We start from the raw sequence: 14,315 nt of genomic DNA, 5'->3' as shown, positions 1-14,315 counted from the left end.
TTTGTTGCACCCGGATGAATGGAATACTTTGACTTATGTGCTTCATCTAGTAGCACTTGTCGGTTACCACCCATATTAGGTACCCACACTCTTCCTTGAAATGACAACAAACCACGCGAGCCCATAGTAATGAACTCTGTTTGCCCCACAATCCGCTCTTCATGCTTGTTGTGAACATACGCTTCTATTTGAATCTCACCAAGCTTTACAAGGAAATCGTTAGTAATAATCATGCGTAACGATCCTACTCGTATCGCCAGATGTTGACTCTTTCGACTCAACGCATCCGCAACCACGTTCGCCTTTCCCGGATGGTAAAGTATCTCACAATCATAATCCTTTACCACATCCATCCACCTACGTTGACAATAATTCAAATCTCGTTTAGTAAAGAGATGTTTCAAACTCTTATGGTCCGAATAAATCATACACTTGACACCATACAAGTAGTGGCGCCAAATTTTCAACGCACGAACCACCGCCGCCAATTCAAGATCGTGAGTCGGGTATCTCTTTTCGTGTTCCTTTAATTGTCGAGAGGCGTAAGCGATGACTTTACCTCTTTGCATCAAAACACACCTGAGCCTATTTAAAGAAGCATCACAATAAACCGTCATGTCTTCTACCCCTTCCGGCAACACTAACACCGGAGCTTGACACAATTTCTCTTTTAACAATTGAAAAGCGATTTCTTGCTCGTTCTCCCAATTGAATCTTACGTTCTTCCTCGTCAATTTAGTCAAAGGAGAAGCAATCTTAGAAAAGTCTTGGATGAACCGACGATAATAACCGACCAATCTGAGAAAGCTTCGGATTTCCGTAGGCGTAGTCGGTTGTCCCCAACTCTTCACCGTTTCTATCTTCCCCAGGTCTACTTGAATTCCTTCTTGATTCACAATATGGCCAAGGAATTGAACTTCCCTTAGCCAAAATTCACATTTGGAGAATTTTGCATACAACTTCTCCTTCCGCAATGTCTTCAACACCTCACGCAAATGGTGCTCATGTTCCTTCATACTCTTTGAATAAACAACTATGTCGTCGATGAACACAATTACCGACTTGTCCAACATAGGTTAGCACACCCGGTTCATGAGATCCATGAATGCCGCCGGTGCATTCGCAAGACCAAAAGGCATAACTACAAATTCATAATGCCCGTAACGCGTTCGAAAAGCCGTTTTCTCTATATCTTCCTCACAGACCCGCACTTGATGATAGCTGGACCGTAAGTCAATCTTAGAAAAATACGTTGCACCTTGGAGTTGGTCAAACAAATCGTCAATCCTAGGTAATGGATAGCAATTCTTGATCGTCACTTTGTTCAACTCCCAATAATCGATGCACATCCGCATACTTCCATCTTTCTTTTTCACAAACAAGACCGGAGCACCCTATGGCGAGGAGCTCAGTCGAATGAAACCCTTTTCAAGAAACTATTGGGTTTGATTTAACAACTCTTGCATTTCCGTCGGCGCTAAACGATAAGGAGTTTTAGCAATGGGAGTAGCTCCCGGAACCAACTCAATGCGAAATTCTACTTGTCTTTCTGCCGGAACACCCGGTAACTCATCCGGAAAAACGTCTTCAAATTCATTAACCACCGGAATTTCACGAATAGGTGGTGGCTCGTCATGAGTATCAACTACATGGGCAAGATAACATACACCACCACTCTTGAGAAAACGTCGTGCCCGTGCATAAGTGCATAATGGTACGAGTCTCCTTCGTTTATCACCATGAATAATCAACTCTCCCCCACTTGGGGTCTTGACACGAATGAACTTATCATGGCATGCAATATCGGCTCTATAACGATCGAGCCAATCCATACCAACAACAATATCAAACTCACCCAAAGTCATCGGAATGAGATCGATTTTAAACGTTTCGATACCAAACACAACATTGCAATCTTTACACACATCAACCCCTAGCACCGTCTTACCATCCGCTATTTCAACTTCTACCGGATGACTTAACTTAGCTAGCGGTTTGTTAATCTTAGACACGAATCGGGGCGACACAAAAGACAAATTAGCACCGCTATCAAATAATATCTTTAACGGATTAGAGTTAACCATGAAAGTACCTGAGACAACTTCATTGGAATGCTTGGCCTCATCATTGGTCATCAAATAATTTCGCCCCTTAGCCATGCCCGCCGCCTTCTCTAACCTCCTAACATGATCACCCCGCAAGTCGGGACACTCCGGCTTCTTATGCCCTTCTTTACCGCAATTAACACAAGTGAGCTTGGTTGTGGATGATTGTTTTGGGCACTCACGAGCCATGTGCCCCCTTTGCCCACAATTGTAGCAAGCATAAGTAAAATCACCGGAAGCACCCTTCTTAACACTACCAACACTCTCGGAGCCCTTCTTGTGCTTCTTGTTAGAAAAGTTCGAATGACTAATAGCTTCAAACTTCTTTTTGTCGAAGGTAAAGCCACTCTTTCTCAAGATGAGCGACTCAAACCCTTTGGCCATATCAAACAACTCATCAAAACTCTTCACCACATTCACACTAATCTTTTCTTGATAATTGTCATTCAAGATTTGGTAAAAGTCTTCCTTCAACATCTTATCATTCCCGACATACTCCGGGCAAAATTGAGTTTTTGACAAGTAAACGGATTTAAGAGTATTCAAATCCATCGACCCTTGCCTCAAGGTACGCAACTCGTCCTTAAGCCTAGTAAGGTCGGCCGAAGTTCGGTACTCTTGGAAGAACTCCGTTTTGAACTCATCCCAAGTAAAATCCATGCATTGTTCCTCGCTATAAACTTGGATTTTTGCATCCCACCATAGCTTTGCATAACCTCTTAGCATGCTACAACCATACCTTGTCTTTTTATCAATCGGGCATTCACAAGTTCGAAAGGCCCCCTCCATATCGGAGATCCACCGGGCACTCTTTAACGGGTCTCTTTCGCCCTCAAAAATAGGTGGTTGAGCATCTTTGAAATTCTTAAAGAAAAAGTCGCGTCTTCCCATATTATCATCATGAAGAACGGCCTTGACTTGCTCTTTGACTACATTGACTAATTGCTCGTCAATCGAGTCTAGAAACATCTTCTTAATCTCCTCAAGATATTCCGCCTTTTGACGTTTAAAGATGGCCTCAACCTTGGCCGTGAATTCGGGGTCCTCACTCGTGCCCTCATTTTCGGTGTCGTATCCGTTTCTCATCTTCATTCTATAAAACGGAAAAGATTAAACAACGAACAAAACAAAGGACATAACACGTATGCATATGCGTATACCCCACACTACTCCATCTTACTCAACAATCGTTGTACATTACTTGTTTGACACGATTTGCACCCGTAATAATGGTAGCTAATCATTGTTACACGAACACGTCGCATTAACTTGTTAGTACAACGTCCATCTTGCTTGATGATTGCTAAACACAACACATATCAATTAGCACGAAGTTATTTCACATAAACCAAAGTACTAACCATTCCCGATTAGACCCAAAGTCCTACAAGTCCCCCATAAAAGCGCATGCACAATAAAGTCTAAGTCTAGGCACCTATCTCAAGTCACCTAAATCCCTTAGACCATGCTCTGATACCACTTGAAACAACCCAACCCGTACTCCGTACGATAATATTTTTTTTTAAACGATACACAATTACGCACCAATTAAATATGTAAACCATTCCACACGTTTCATTAAAAACATACTACGAGTTTAATGTTTACAAAAAAGGCACAAAGGCCATTAATGAATATGATACAAGTTTGACCAACTACAAATGATAGTTTAAAATCCAAACGACCCCTTGAGCATGGTTTGGGACTAAACTACCCAAAACGTAGGTCAACTTCCAAAAGCTTCATCATAACATCAACAAGGACACCTAGTGCCCAATAACCCCCTTGCCCTTGTCCACACCTACACCTAAAAATATAAATAACGAGAGGGGTAAGCTAATGCTTAGTGAGTGCAACAATTATACGTTTACATATACAACTTACTTACTTGCAATCACTTACGCATTTACCGCATACAAGCTAGCATTATAAGTATTCATACCATCACAAGTATAACACTAAACCTTCCACCATACGAGCTAGCATAACAATAGCACATAGTTTAAACAATATAATATGCTACAATCCACACACACAACCATGGTTAACCAAACGAACCAGGGAACGGTGTTTAAAGACCGTCGAAGTTCATAACAACCATTAGTGCACTTAACACTTCGTACACTAACCCCACGGGTGGCATCTTAACACTTCGATACTTCACCCCGGGTGGTGCCTTAACACTTCGACACTTCACCCCGAGTGGTGTCTTAGCACATTGACACTTCACTCGTTACATCTCTCGAAGTGGCATCTTAACACATCAATTCTTCACTCCTGAGTGGGGTCTTAACACTTCGACACTTCACTCGCCACGTGAGAAGTGGTGCCTTAACACATCGACACTTCACAACTCAACTACACAAATAAATACGTTATATATGTACGCATATAATTATTCCACTCACCTTAACACTTCGGTGATGATTATGCACTTCCGAGCTTCAAAGCAAAGTACCTAATACATAAGTACACATTCAATTACACAACTAGTGGAATTAACCACATTGCACCTACTTGAGCATTTAATGACCCAACTCACATTAAATGACTCAAACACACCACAACCGCCCCTTTAATGGCCAAGACTCGACTTTAATCACTAAAGCTAGTGAATTAAAGTCTAGTAACTTCAACTAGCACCAACTTTGGGTAATTCATACCCAATTCACCTAAACTAGGTCAACATGACCTATTTACCATTTCAACAACATTTTAACAAGTGTTTAATGCTTAACAACACCATCAACACTTACAAATCCTATTTTCATTAGACCAAACCCTAGCTTGTGGCTATTAGGGTTTCATTACAACCACATAACCCAAATTCGCCCATTTTACCCTCAAATGGGTCAAACAAGTCTCTAGTAACCAAAACCCTAACCATTAACCAATTAAAACTCAAAACTTAGAGTTAGAACTTACCGAGACTATCAACGCGTGGCTAGAGACACAAGGAACAACTTTAATTCTTGCTCTAAAGATCAACCCTCAATTCTTCACTCTCAAATCTCACTTTTAATCTAAATGGGTGTTGAGTTTTTGGGAGAGAAAATGAAAGAAAAGATAAAAGAAATTAAATGAAATGGATGAGTGGTTGGGATTTAATGCTCCCATCAGATTTATACGCCAAATTACCAATTTGCCCCTTGAAGTCATTTAATTTGAGTTAAAACCGGCACCAGTCTGGCAGAAATGTCGCGGCGCGGCTCAAATCGTCGCGGCGCGACGAACAAAAGGAAAATCACCCCTTCTTAACCCAGGTTCTGTCCCTAGTTTGCTCAATATGCCGCGGCGCGGACCCGACTGTCGCGGCGCGGCCTAAGGCACTATCTGGCCATCTCGACAACCTTAAACCAAAAATCATTTTACACAACATTCAAGTCATTCAAGCTTCCAATACACGTCTAAACATCGTATCTAAGCCACACAAGACTTAATGCTAACCAAACTCATATACAAACTTATATACGCACACATTAACAAGTATATATATATATATATATATATATATATATATATATATATATATATATATATATATATATATATATATATATATATATATATATATATATCTACACAATTACGCCTAAACGACGAGTTACAAACGTACAAATGATTAAGTATGTACCTTTCGATACGTACGGGAAAAACGGGATGTTACAAATATCCGTCGAAACATCAAACGAGTATTACAATCATTTAATGTTTATTTTTAATATACCTTATTTATATATATAAATATATTTTAAATAATAATTATTAGAATATCCTATTTTTATATTGTTAATTTTAATAACAACAGCATATAATACTTCAAATTATATTCCAAATTATTACATATATATCTACACACATCTATTTACAATTAATTATTCGTGAATCGTCGGGAATGGTCGAAGGTCATTTGAGTATATGAACATCATTTCAAAATTTTCTAGTCTCAACATTACATACCTTGCTTATCGTATCGAAATCATATAAATATTAAGTTTAAATTTAGTCAGAAATTCCCGGGTCGTCACAGTACCTACCCGTTAAAGAAATTTCGTCCCGAAATTTGAGTGAGGTGGTCATGGCTAACAATAAAAATGTTTTCATGACGAATATGAGTTGATAAATAGAATTTTATCATCGTTGAGTAATATGGATAAAACAATTCGATTACGCGAAGAGTATAAGTGAAGCTATCACAAAATAGTGAAATGAGAAAATAATATTTCGTCATATCCTTTGACGTAGATATGGTTGATTTTCGGAGTTCAAGGGATTTAGAGGAAATCTTCGAAATCTATAAGATCTGATTCTTTGGCGAATAAAGAAATTATGATCTCTATAATTAAATACGGTGATCTGCCTTAATTATTCTGTCTGATATTTCTATTATAAATTAAACTCTTTCGTTCTGTTATTCTTACCATTCCTATACTTTCTTTCTTAGTTCATACATTCAAAAGATTGTGAAAATGCTTAATCCCATTCTAATCCTTGATATTTCATTAATTATCATTTCTATCATCCTTCTTTTCAATCTTTCACCAGAAGAATCTGTTTACTTCTATTATTACCTTGGGGTGATACTATTCTTAATTCTACCGTGTCTTTATATTGCTATTCGTATTAATATCCACTGTTTGTAACCTCCGTGTTGTTATTGGGCTCTATATTTTCTCTTATGTTTTGGAGTTCTTTGCCTTTTTATTCTCCTCTCGACCTCTAGTAAAGCGAGTAATGGTCCAGAATTCGTAAGTATGGAGTTTCAAATGAACTTAATGTTCTAAACAAGAAAGAACGTAATAGCACTATTTGATTTGTCAAATTACCAGAATCACTGAGAATAGAACTATCAAGAATATATTTTCTTGATATGTTCAGAAGTTAAGCAGAATGAATGAGTTATGTAACATGGCACATGATGCCATTATGATCTGTGAATCATCACGTTCCATTAGAAACTCAGCATGACTTACTGTAATATAATCATGTTGATCAAGTGTCATTATATTATACTAACTTATGCTTCAGTTCCCAACACTACTTCAATATCATTCATAGTTTAAACTCGAAAGTTTACAGAATATAGAAACTAACAGTTTCTTATATGATGTAACACTGATAGCGCGAAGAGATTAATGATTTCAGATAAGAATAGTTATGAATACATCTTCAGAAATATGGAGGATATTTATAATGAAAGATACGATGATATCTTGAAATACTTAAGATCAGAGGATGATGAAGAATATCGTCCACAAGGGTCTAGAGTAAGGAGCAAGGTATTCGCTAAAGATTTCATCAGAAACAGAATGGTCTGGATTGTTTATGTACAAGTTTAGTCTATGTGATTTGTTCAAAGTCTCCTTCATGGTTAGCTCAATCTGTTTTTTTCAGTACCAAATTTTCTATCGAGCGTTCCTAACACTCCTTTCTTTATCATCAAACTTTTGACCGTTTAGACCATCTACCATTTTTCTGTTTCCTCTGCATTTAATGCTATGATATATGAATCATCGGTTATCAATCCGAGGTGGTTTCAGGAGAATTGTGTTCTTAGATGATTAAACGCTGATGGTAATATGGTGGAATATGAAAGGTTCCTCGGTAACAATAAAAGAGCACGCATATATATCAAAGTTATAATAAGGTTGTTTCGAACGAAAAGTTGAAATTATCTTACTGAAGCTGTGACAAAATTTGCTACTTTGAAAGGAATTATTAAGTTATTTTGGGTAATAATAACACTATGGAATTAGCACGGCTACGTGTTAAACTTTTACTCAGGTTCCGAGTGTTTTTCAAGTGCATAACTATATGCATCAATCTTTTCTGCTGTAGATGAAGTGCGGTTGGTTCATTCTCTCGATTGAGGTGTTTTCAAGAATTATGAAAGGTTTGAATGCAGATTGTAATCGTCAAGATACAATTGAGGTTTAAGATGAAATCAAGTGGCAAATTTGAAGAATTGTTTAGTTTCATATGTTATAATCAATATTTTAATTTATTTTAATTGTCCAATGTTGGCAGTCCACAGTCGATAGTCCTCAGTTAACAGTCCAATAATTTATATTTAGTTTAATATATAATATTCAAATTAATACGTATCGTGACCTGTGTACATGTCTCAGACTCGATCACAACTCAAATTATATATATTATTGTAGAATCAACCTCAACCCTGTATAGCTAACTCCAGCATTACTGCATATAGAGTGTCTATGGTTATTCCAAATAATATATATAGATGCGTCGATATGATATTTCAAAACCTTGTATACGCGTCCCGATATTTAAAGTGCGTAAAATAAATAACAGAATTTAAATGACGATAAATAAAATTGCGATAATTAAATTGCGATAAATATACTGCGATAAATAAAATGTAATCAGTTAGCTAGGAACAGTTAGCTAGGATTTTGTTAGCGTGGATTCTTAACAAAATTTTCTCATGGTTAATTTGTTTGTTTCTAACAAATTTTATTTTGTCCAACGTTTTCTTCATTATACCACTTGTTGGATTCTGATAAGTTAAAATCCAAATATGAAATTGAATGAAAATGGTTATTCCATGGTGAACAAATTCGTATATCTGTGGATGTAAGTAGGAAAGTAAATGACTTTTGAATCAGATTCGAAGAATGTACAATGTAACTTATTAATGTGAAATCTAAATATTCCTCGGGTATTACCTACCCGTTAAAATATTTTCACCATTAACAGTTTGTACGAAAGAATTTTTAATTACTATCTTTATGAAAAAAAATATATATACATATATATTTTCTTCAGATGTAATCATGGATTTAATGAGTCACTATGATATTAAACTCATTTGATTTACCATTAGAACAAGAACATATAATCTCTAAAACATTAGAGATTACATAATCGTCATGTCGAACGAAGATAAATGATGTAGAATGATTCGCAGTTTGATGATTATGCTCGAGGTACAGCATGAGATGTTGAGGCATGGATTGTTGATGGTACGGGTGCTGTTACTGATGGTACTGTTGGTGCCGATGATGTTGTCGAAGCTGGTATGTTTTGTACCATATTTTCCAAGGCTACAACTCGGGCGCAAAGCTCGTGGACTTCTTCCATTATTCCGGGTTGATTGTCGGTCGGAACGAGTGGATGAATAAGGTTTAGAATTTTAGATAGAATACAATCGTGGTGAGATATTCGGGAAATGAGGGTGAAAATGGGGTTTCGGACTGGTTCGCAGGTAAGTGCTTCGGGTTCATTGCCAAGAGTTGAATTCGGTTGGTGGAAAGAATCGCCTTCTTCGCGTCTCTATTGATTAAGTAGACTACGAACCTATCCCCAATTCATCCAGAATTGATGATGGCTAAATTGTTGATCCATTCCGGTCTCACTGCTTTCGGAGTTTGAGTGGAAATTCATATCGGAATAGCTGTCGGAATCCGAGGGATTTGAAATAGTTGCGAGTTCCATCTCGTACGATAGAGTAAAGGATTTTTTGATATGAAATGATTTTCGAATAGTGGATGATATTCTAACTACATAGAATATCTATATATATATAGTACTAAAGATTTCATAGAATACGGAGGGATTTATGGCATATGTCAGGCAAGTCTACAGTAACAGATGCGCTAAGATATGAATTATCAGATACGCTAAGATATGAATTTTGTCTATACACAATCCATGCAGTCAATGCACATGTCTAGACTAAGAATGATAAGCAGGTAATTTTCGACACGAAATGGTAAGCAAAACTTTTGACATGCAGACACGGTTGGAGTCCAGACCCACTAATGCATCTAAACAACTATCAGTTAGACACACTAATGCAAGACCTGGTTCGCTAAGATCACCGCTCTGATACCAACTGAAAGGACCCATCCTAATCCATCTGGACGAATACATTACATTTGGTTACATCGCGAGGTACTTGACCTCTATATGATACATTTTACAAACATTGCATTCGTTTTTAAAAGACAAACTTTCATTACATCAAAAGTTGACGGCATGCATACCATTTTCTAATATATCCAAATATAAATGACTTAATAATAATCTTGATGAACTCGACGACTCGAACGCAACGTCTTTTGAAATATGTCATGAATGACTCCAAGTAATATCTCTAATGAGCAAATGTACAGCGGAAGACTTCTTTCATACCTGAGAATAACCATGCTTTAAAGTGTCAACCAAAAGGTTGGTGAGTTCATTAGTTTATCATAAACGATTATTTTCATCATTTTAATAGACCACAAGATTTTCATTTCCATTTCTCATAAATATACGTCCCATGCATAGAGACAAAAATATCATTCATATGGTGAACACCTGGTAACCGACATTAACAAGATGCATATAAGAATATCCCCAATCATTCCGGGAAATCCTTCGGACATGATAAAAACAACATCGAAGTACTAAAGCATCCGGTACTTTGGATGGGGTTCGTTAGACCCAATAGATCTATCTTTAGGATTCGCGTCAATTAGGCGTGCACTAATTCTCAAAATTAGTGATGTTCCCTAATTCTTAGGCTACCAAGCAAAAAGGGGCATATTCGGCTTCGATCATTCAACCATATAATGTAGTTTCGATTACTTGTTCTATTTCGTAAAATATTTATAAAAGCGCATGTATTCTCAGTCCCAAAAATATATATTGCAAAAGCATTTAAAAAGGGATTAAATGAAACTCACAATACTGTATTTTGTAGTAAAAATACATATGACGTCATTGAACAACTGCACAATGCAGGGTTGGCCTTGGATTCACGAACCTATATCATTTGTATATTTATTAATACATATAATCGTAATCGAACAATTTTTTTTATATCTTAATTGATATATTATATGTTTAATTTGTGTTTATATTCGAAATGGTTATTATTTATATAGTTATGTTAATATATCCATACTTGTTTAATATTATATTTAAAAATCAATAGTTTGTTATTTGTAAGTATTTATATAAATAATATTAGTAAGTTTGATATATATAGTTATATGAAATTTTAATATAATTATAGTATACGTAATAAGTATATTTTATGTACAAAATATTTATCTGCTTAAAAACGTAGTTTTTAAGATTAATACAGATAATATTAATAATCATAGTATGGGTTTGGTGGTAGTTTAAATACAGTCGTCGAATGGTAGTTTAATCGAAGGTGGTAGTTTAATCGGTAACCTGTTCTTCCACTTCCTCTAACCCAGATTCACGATATGAATTGAAAGATTGCTGCTATTTACTGGATTTTGTAAAATAAATCTAAATTTATTTTTTGATTGTGACTTAAATTGTGGGTTTAATTTTTGGTTGCCATTTACTGAGTTTTGGGTTGTGATTTGGTTGCAATTTATTGAGTTTTGGGTTGCCATTAACTGGGTGGTAACTAGGTGGCTAGGTGAAGAAGAATACAAGATATAATTTTATAAAGAAAAGAAAAGAAAAAAGAAAAAAGAAAAGATAAATTAAATTATTTAATTAAAAAGTTATAAAAAGACTAAACTACCCTCACATGTTTGGCACCTGCTGAAGGTTAACGGAGGAAAGAGACGGACAGTTAACAGAAGGACGACACAAGTTATAAAATGCAAGTTCAGTGACGACGAACGCAAAAAAAAAACCTTGAGGACGACGCGTATGATTTCACTATATGTTCAAGGACGACCGGAGTAATTTTGTCTATATTTAATGTACAAAATATTTATCTGCTTAAAAAGGTAGTTTTTGAGATTAATACAGATAATATTAATAATCATAGTATTTAATAATAATACCTATTTTGATAGTAATATTAGTAATAACAATAATAATAATAATTATTATAATTGTAATTAGGGTTATGATAACGATAATAATAGTTGGTAACTACTACTAATATTAGCGATAATAACAATAATAACTAATATTCATAATACTTATTAATAATACTAATACTAATAAAATTTTATTACTTAACGATAATAATAATAATAACAAAAATGATAAGTGTAATAATAACATTAATAATAATAATAATAATAATCATAATAATAATAGAAATAATACTTAAATGATAAGATTAACAATAATAATTATATTATTAATACTTATAAGACTAATAATAATTATAATACCAATAATAACAATAACAATAATAATAATCTTGATAATAACAATAATATTTGTAATCATAATAATAACAATAATAATAAAAATAATAATAATAAATTTGAAAAGGAACTACCTTTAAAGGCTCAAAAAAATAGTAAAGTGCCCAAGCCGGGACTCGAACTCAAGACCTCTCGGTCACCCAACACACACCAAAACCACTTGCTCTACCTCATTTTTCTGTAATTTAAACCACCCTATAAATATATAATCCACCACGTATATACACAAGGTAGTCTGATCACCTTTCTATAGTCTGGCCCAATCTTACGGCCCAAAAGTTTAATCACGGCCCAAGTCAATCACACAGTCCAACATATCAATTTAGAAGCCCACTTAAAAGTATTAATCCAACAGCCTATTGGTTTTCCTTTCGATGGGTTCTCAAACGAAAAAAAATATAAAAGAAGAAAAGTTATCATCTTCTTCATACGTATAATCATGGTATCATCGCTTCATCATCACATAACATCATAATTAATTTCTCCACTGCATTATCGTTATTACATCACACCATCGTCAACTTGATCATTGTATCATCTCCGTAATCACAATCATCACGAGTCACTATCATAATCATCGTAAACATCATCATTATCATGATCATTCGACATCATTTATATATCACAGACGCATACCGTTCCGTTATCATCATTATCGGTTGTTATGTTCATCATGATCATAAATTATAATCTAATCAATTCTATGATCATACGCATAAACCTAAACCATTATCATTATCGAACGCTTATCATCTATTATCATCATCATCTTAAACTTATCTTCAACCTAAATAACTGTATTCCTTATCATCGTACGTATCACCATCACCATCATTATTTAATTTATCATAATAGTCATCACCTAACTATATCGTATATCATTATTATCGTATTCATATCATTGTTCTCGTTGTGATACAGTATTACCATCTTCATCAATCGAATTACTAATCCATATCTAAGTATCATTATATATCCCGTACTCATCCTATTTTCTGGCCCAATTTCTTCAGCCCAACAGCATTCTAAATAAACCTATATGTACACTAGCCCATTTAGTAATTAAATTGGCCCAAATATACAAGTATAAACATGGCAGTCCATTTAGACCACTAATTGTCAATGGATTCGGTCTCTATTATTGGAGTAGAAACAAGTAACGGCTGGAAGTGGGGTTGGATTATATTAATAAACTTTACATAATCACTAAAAGAAAAGAAAAACACGTCCCTTTTCTTGCTCCTTTTGGTTTTGGTCGGCCAATATACAAAAAAGTTGCGCAGTATTAGTTTATTCAGCAATCATAATCGATGAAGTGGTTGTGGTGTTGAGCAGGAAAAAGAATAACAGAAGAAGTGGCAGTAGTAAACACAACTGAACTAGTAGCAAAAGGAGGATTGTTTGGGTGATGATTATGTTCATCAATAGTAGGAACAAAGATAGTGTTAGCTTTGTTTGAACAGAAGGAAAAGGAAGAGAATCAATTGCAGCGTGGTGGTGATAAAAATGGGTTTGTGATGATGATGGAAAGTGGTGATCAGAAGTGGTGTGATGGTAGTGGCGGTGGTGGTGTTCATGAGGAAGAAGTGGTGCAAGGTGGTGATTATGTAGTTGTGAATGGGGTATGGTTGTAGGTGGTTTCTAGTCGACAACATCATCTTGTGAAAACGAAACTAGTGGTCATTAAATGATGGTGATCACATGAGCTGAACTAGGAACAGAAAGGGTAAAGGATATGTTTGATACTAGTGATGACTTGGGTTCATTTGAAACAGAAAGTAGGCGTGGTAGTAAGAGATGATCGAAGGTGGTTCGTATGGGTTTGTGGTGGTGGTCTCGAGCAAAAACAAAGTAGATTGGTGGCGATGTAGATTGTTTTGGAGGTGGAGATAGTGGTGATTATATAAGTGTATTGTACAGCTGCTACATCAGCAACTTTCGGTGGTAGTGATGAGTTTCCATGGTGATTATTGAGGCTCGGTTTAAACAGAAAACAAATGCAGAAACATGTAACTTTTATGGTAATTATTGGTTAAACGAAATGGTGGAAGTG

The sequence above is a fragment of the Rutidosis leptorrhynchoides genome, chromosome 4 (assembly GCF_046630445.1).
Source record: "Rutidosis leptorrhynchoides isolate AG116_Rl617_1_P2 chromosome 4, CSIRO_AGI_Rlap_v1, whole genome shotgun sequence".
Taxonomy (NCBI): Eukaryota; Viridiplantae; Streptophyta; class Magnoliopsida; order Asterales; family Asteraceae; genus Rutidosis; species Rutidosis leptorrhynchoides.
The sequence above is the reverse complement of the archived record's forward strand: the minus strand, read 5'-3'. Positions refer to the sequence as shown.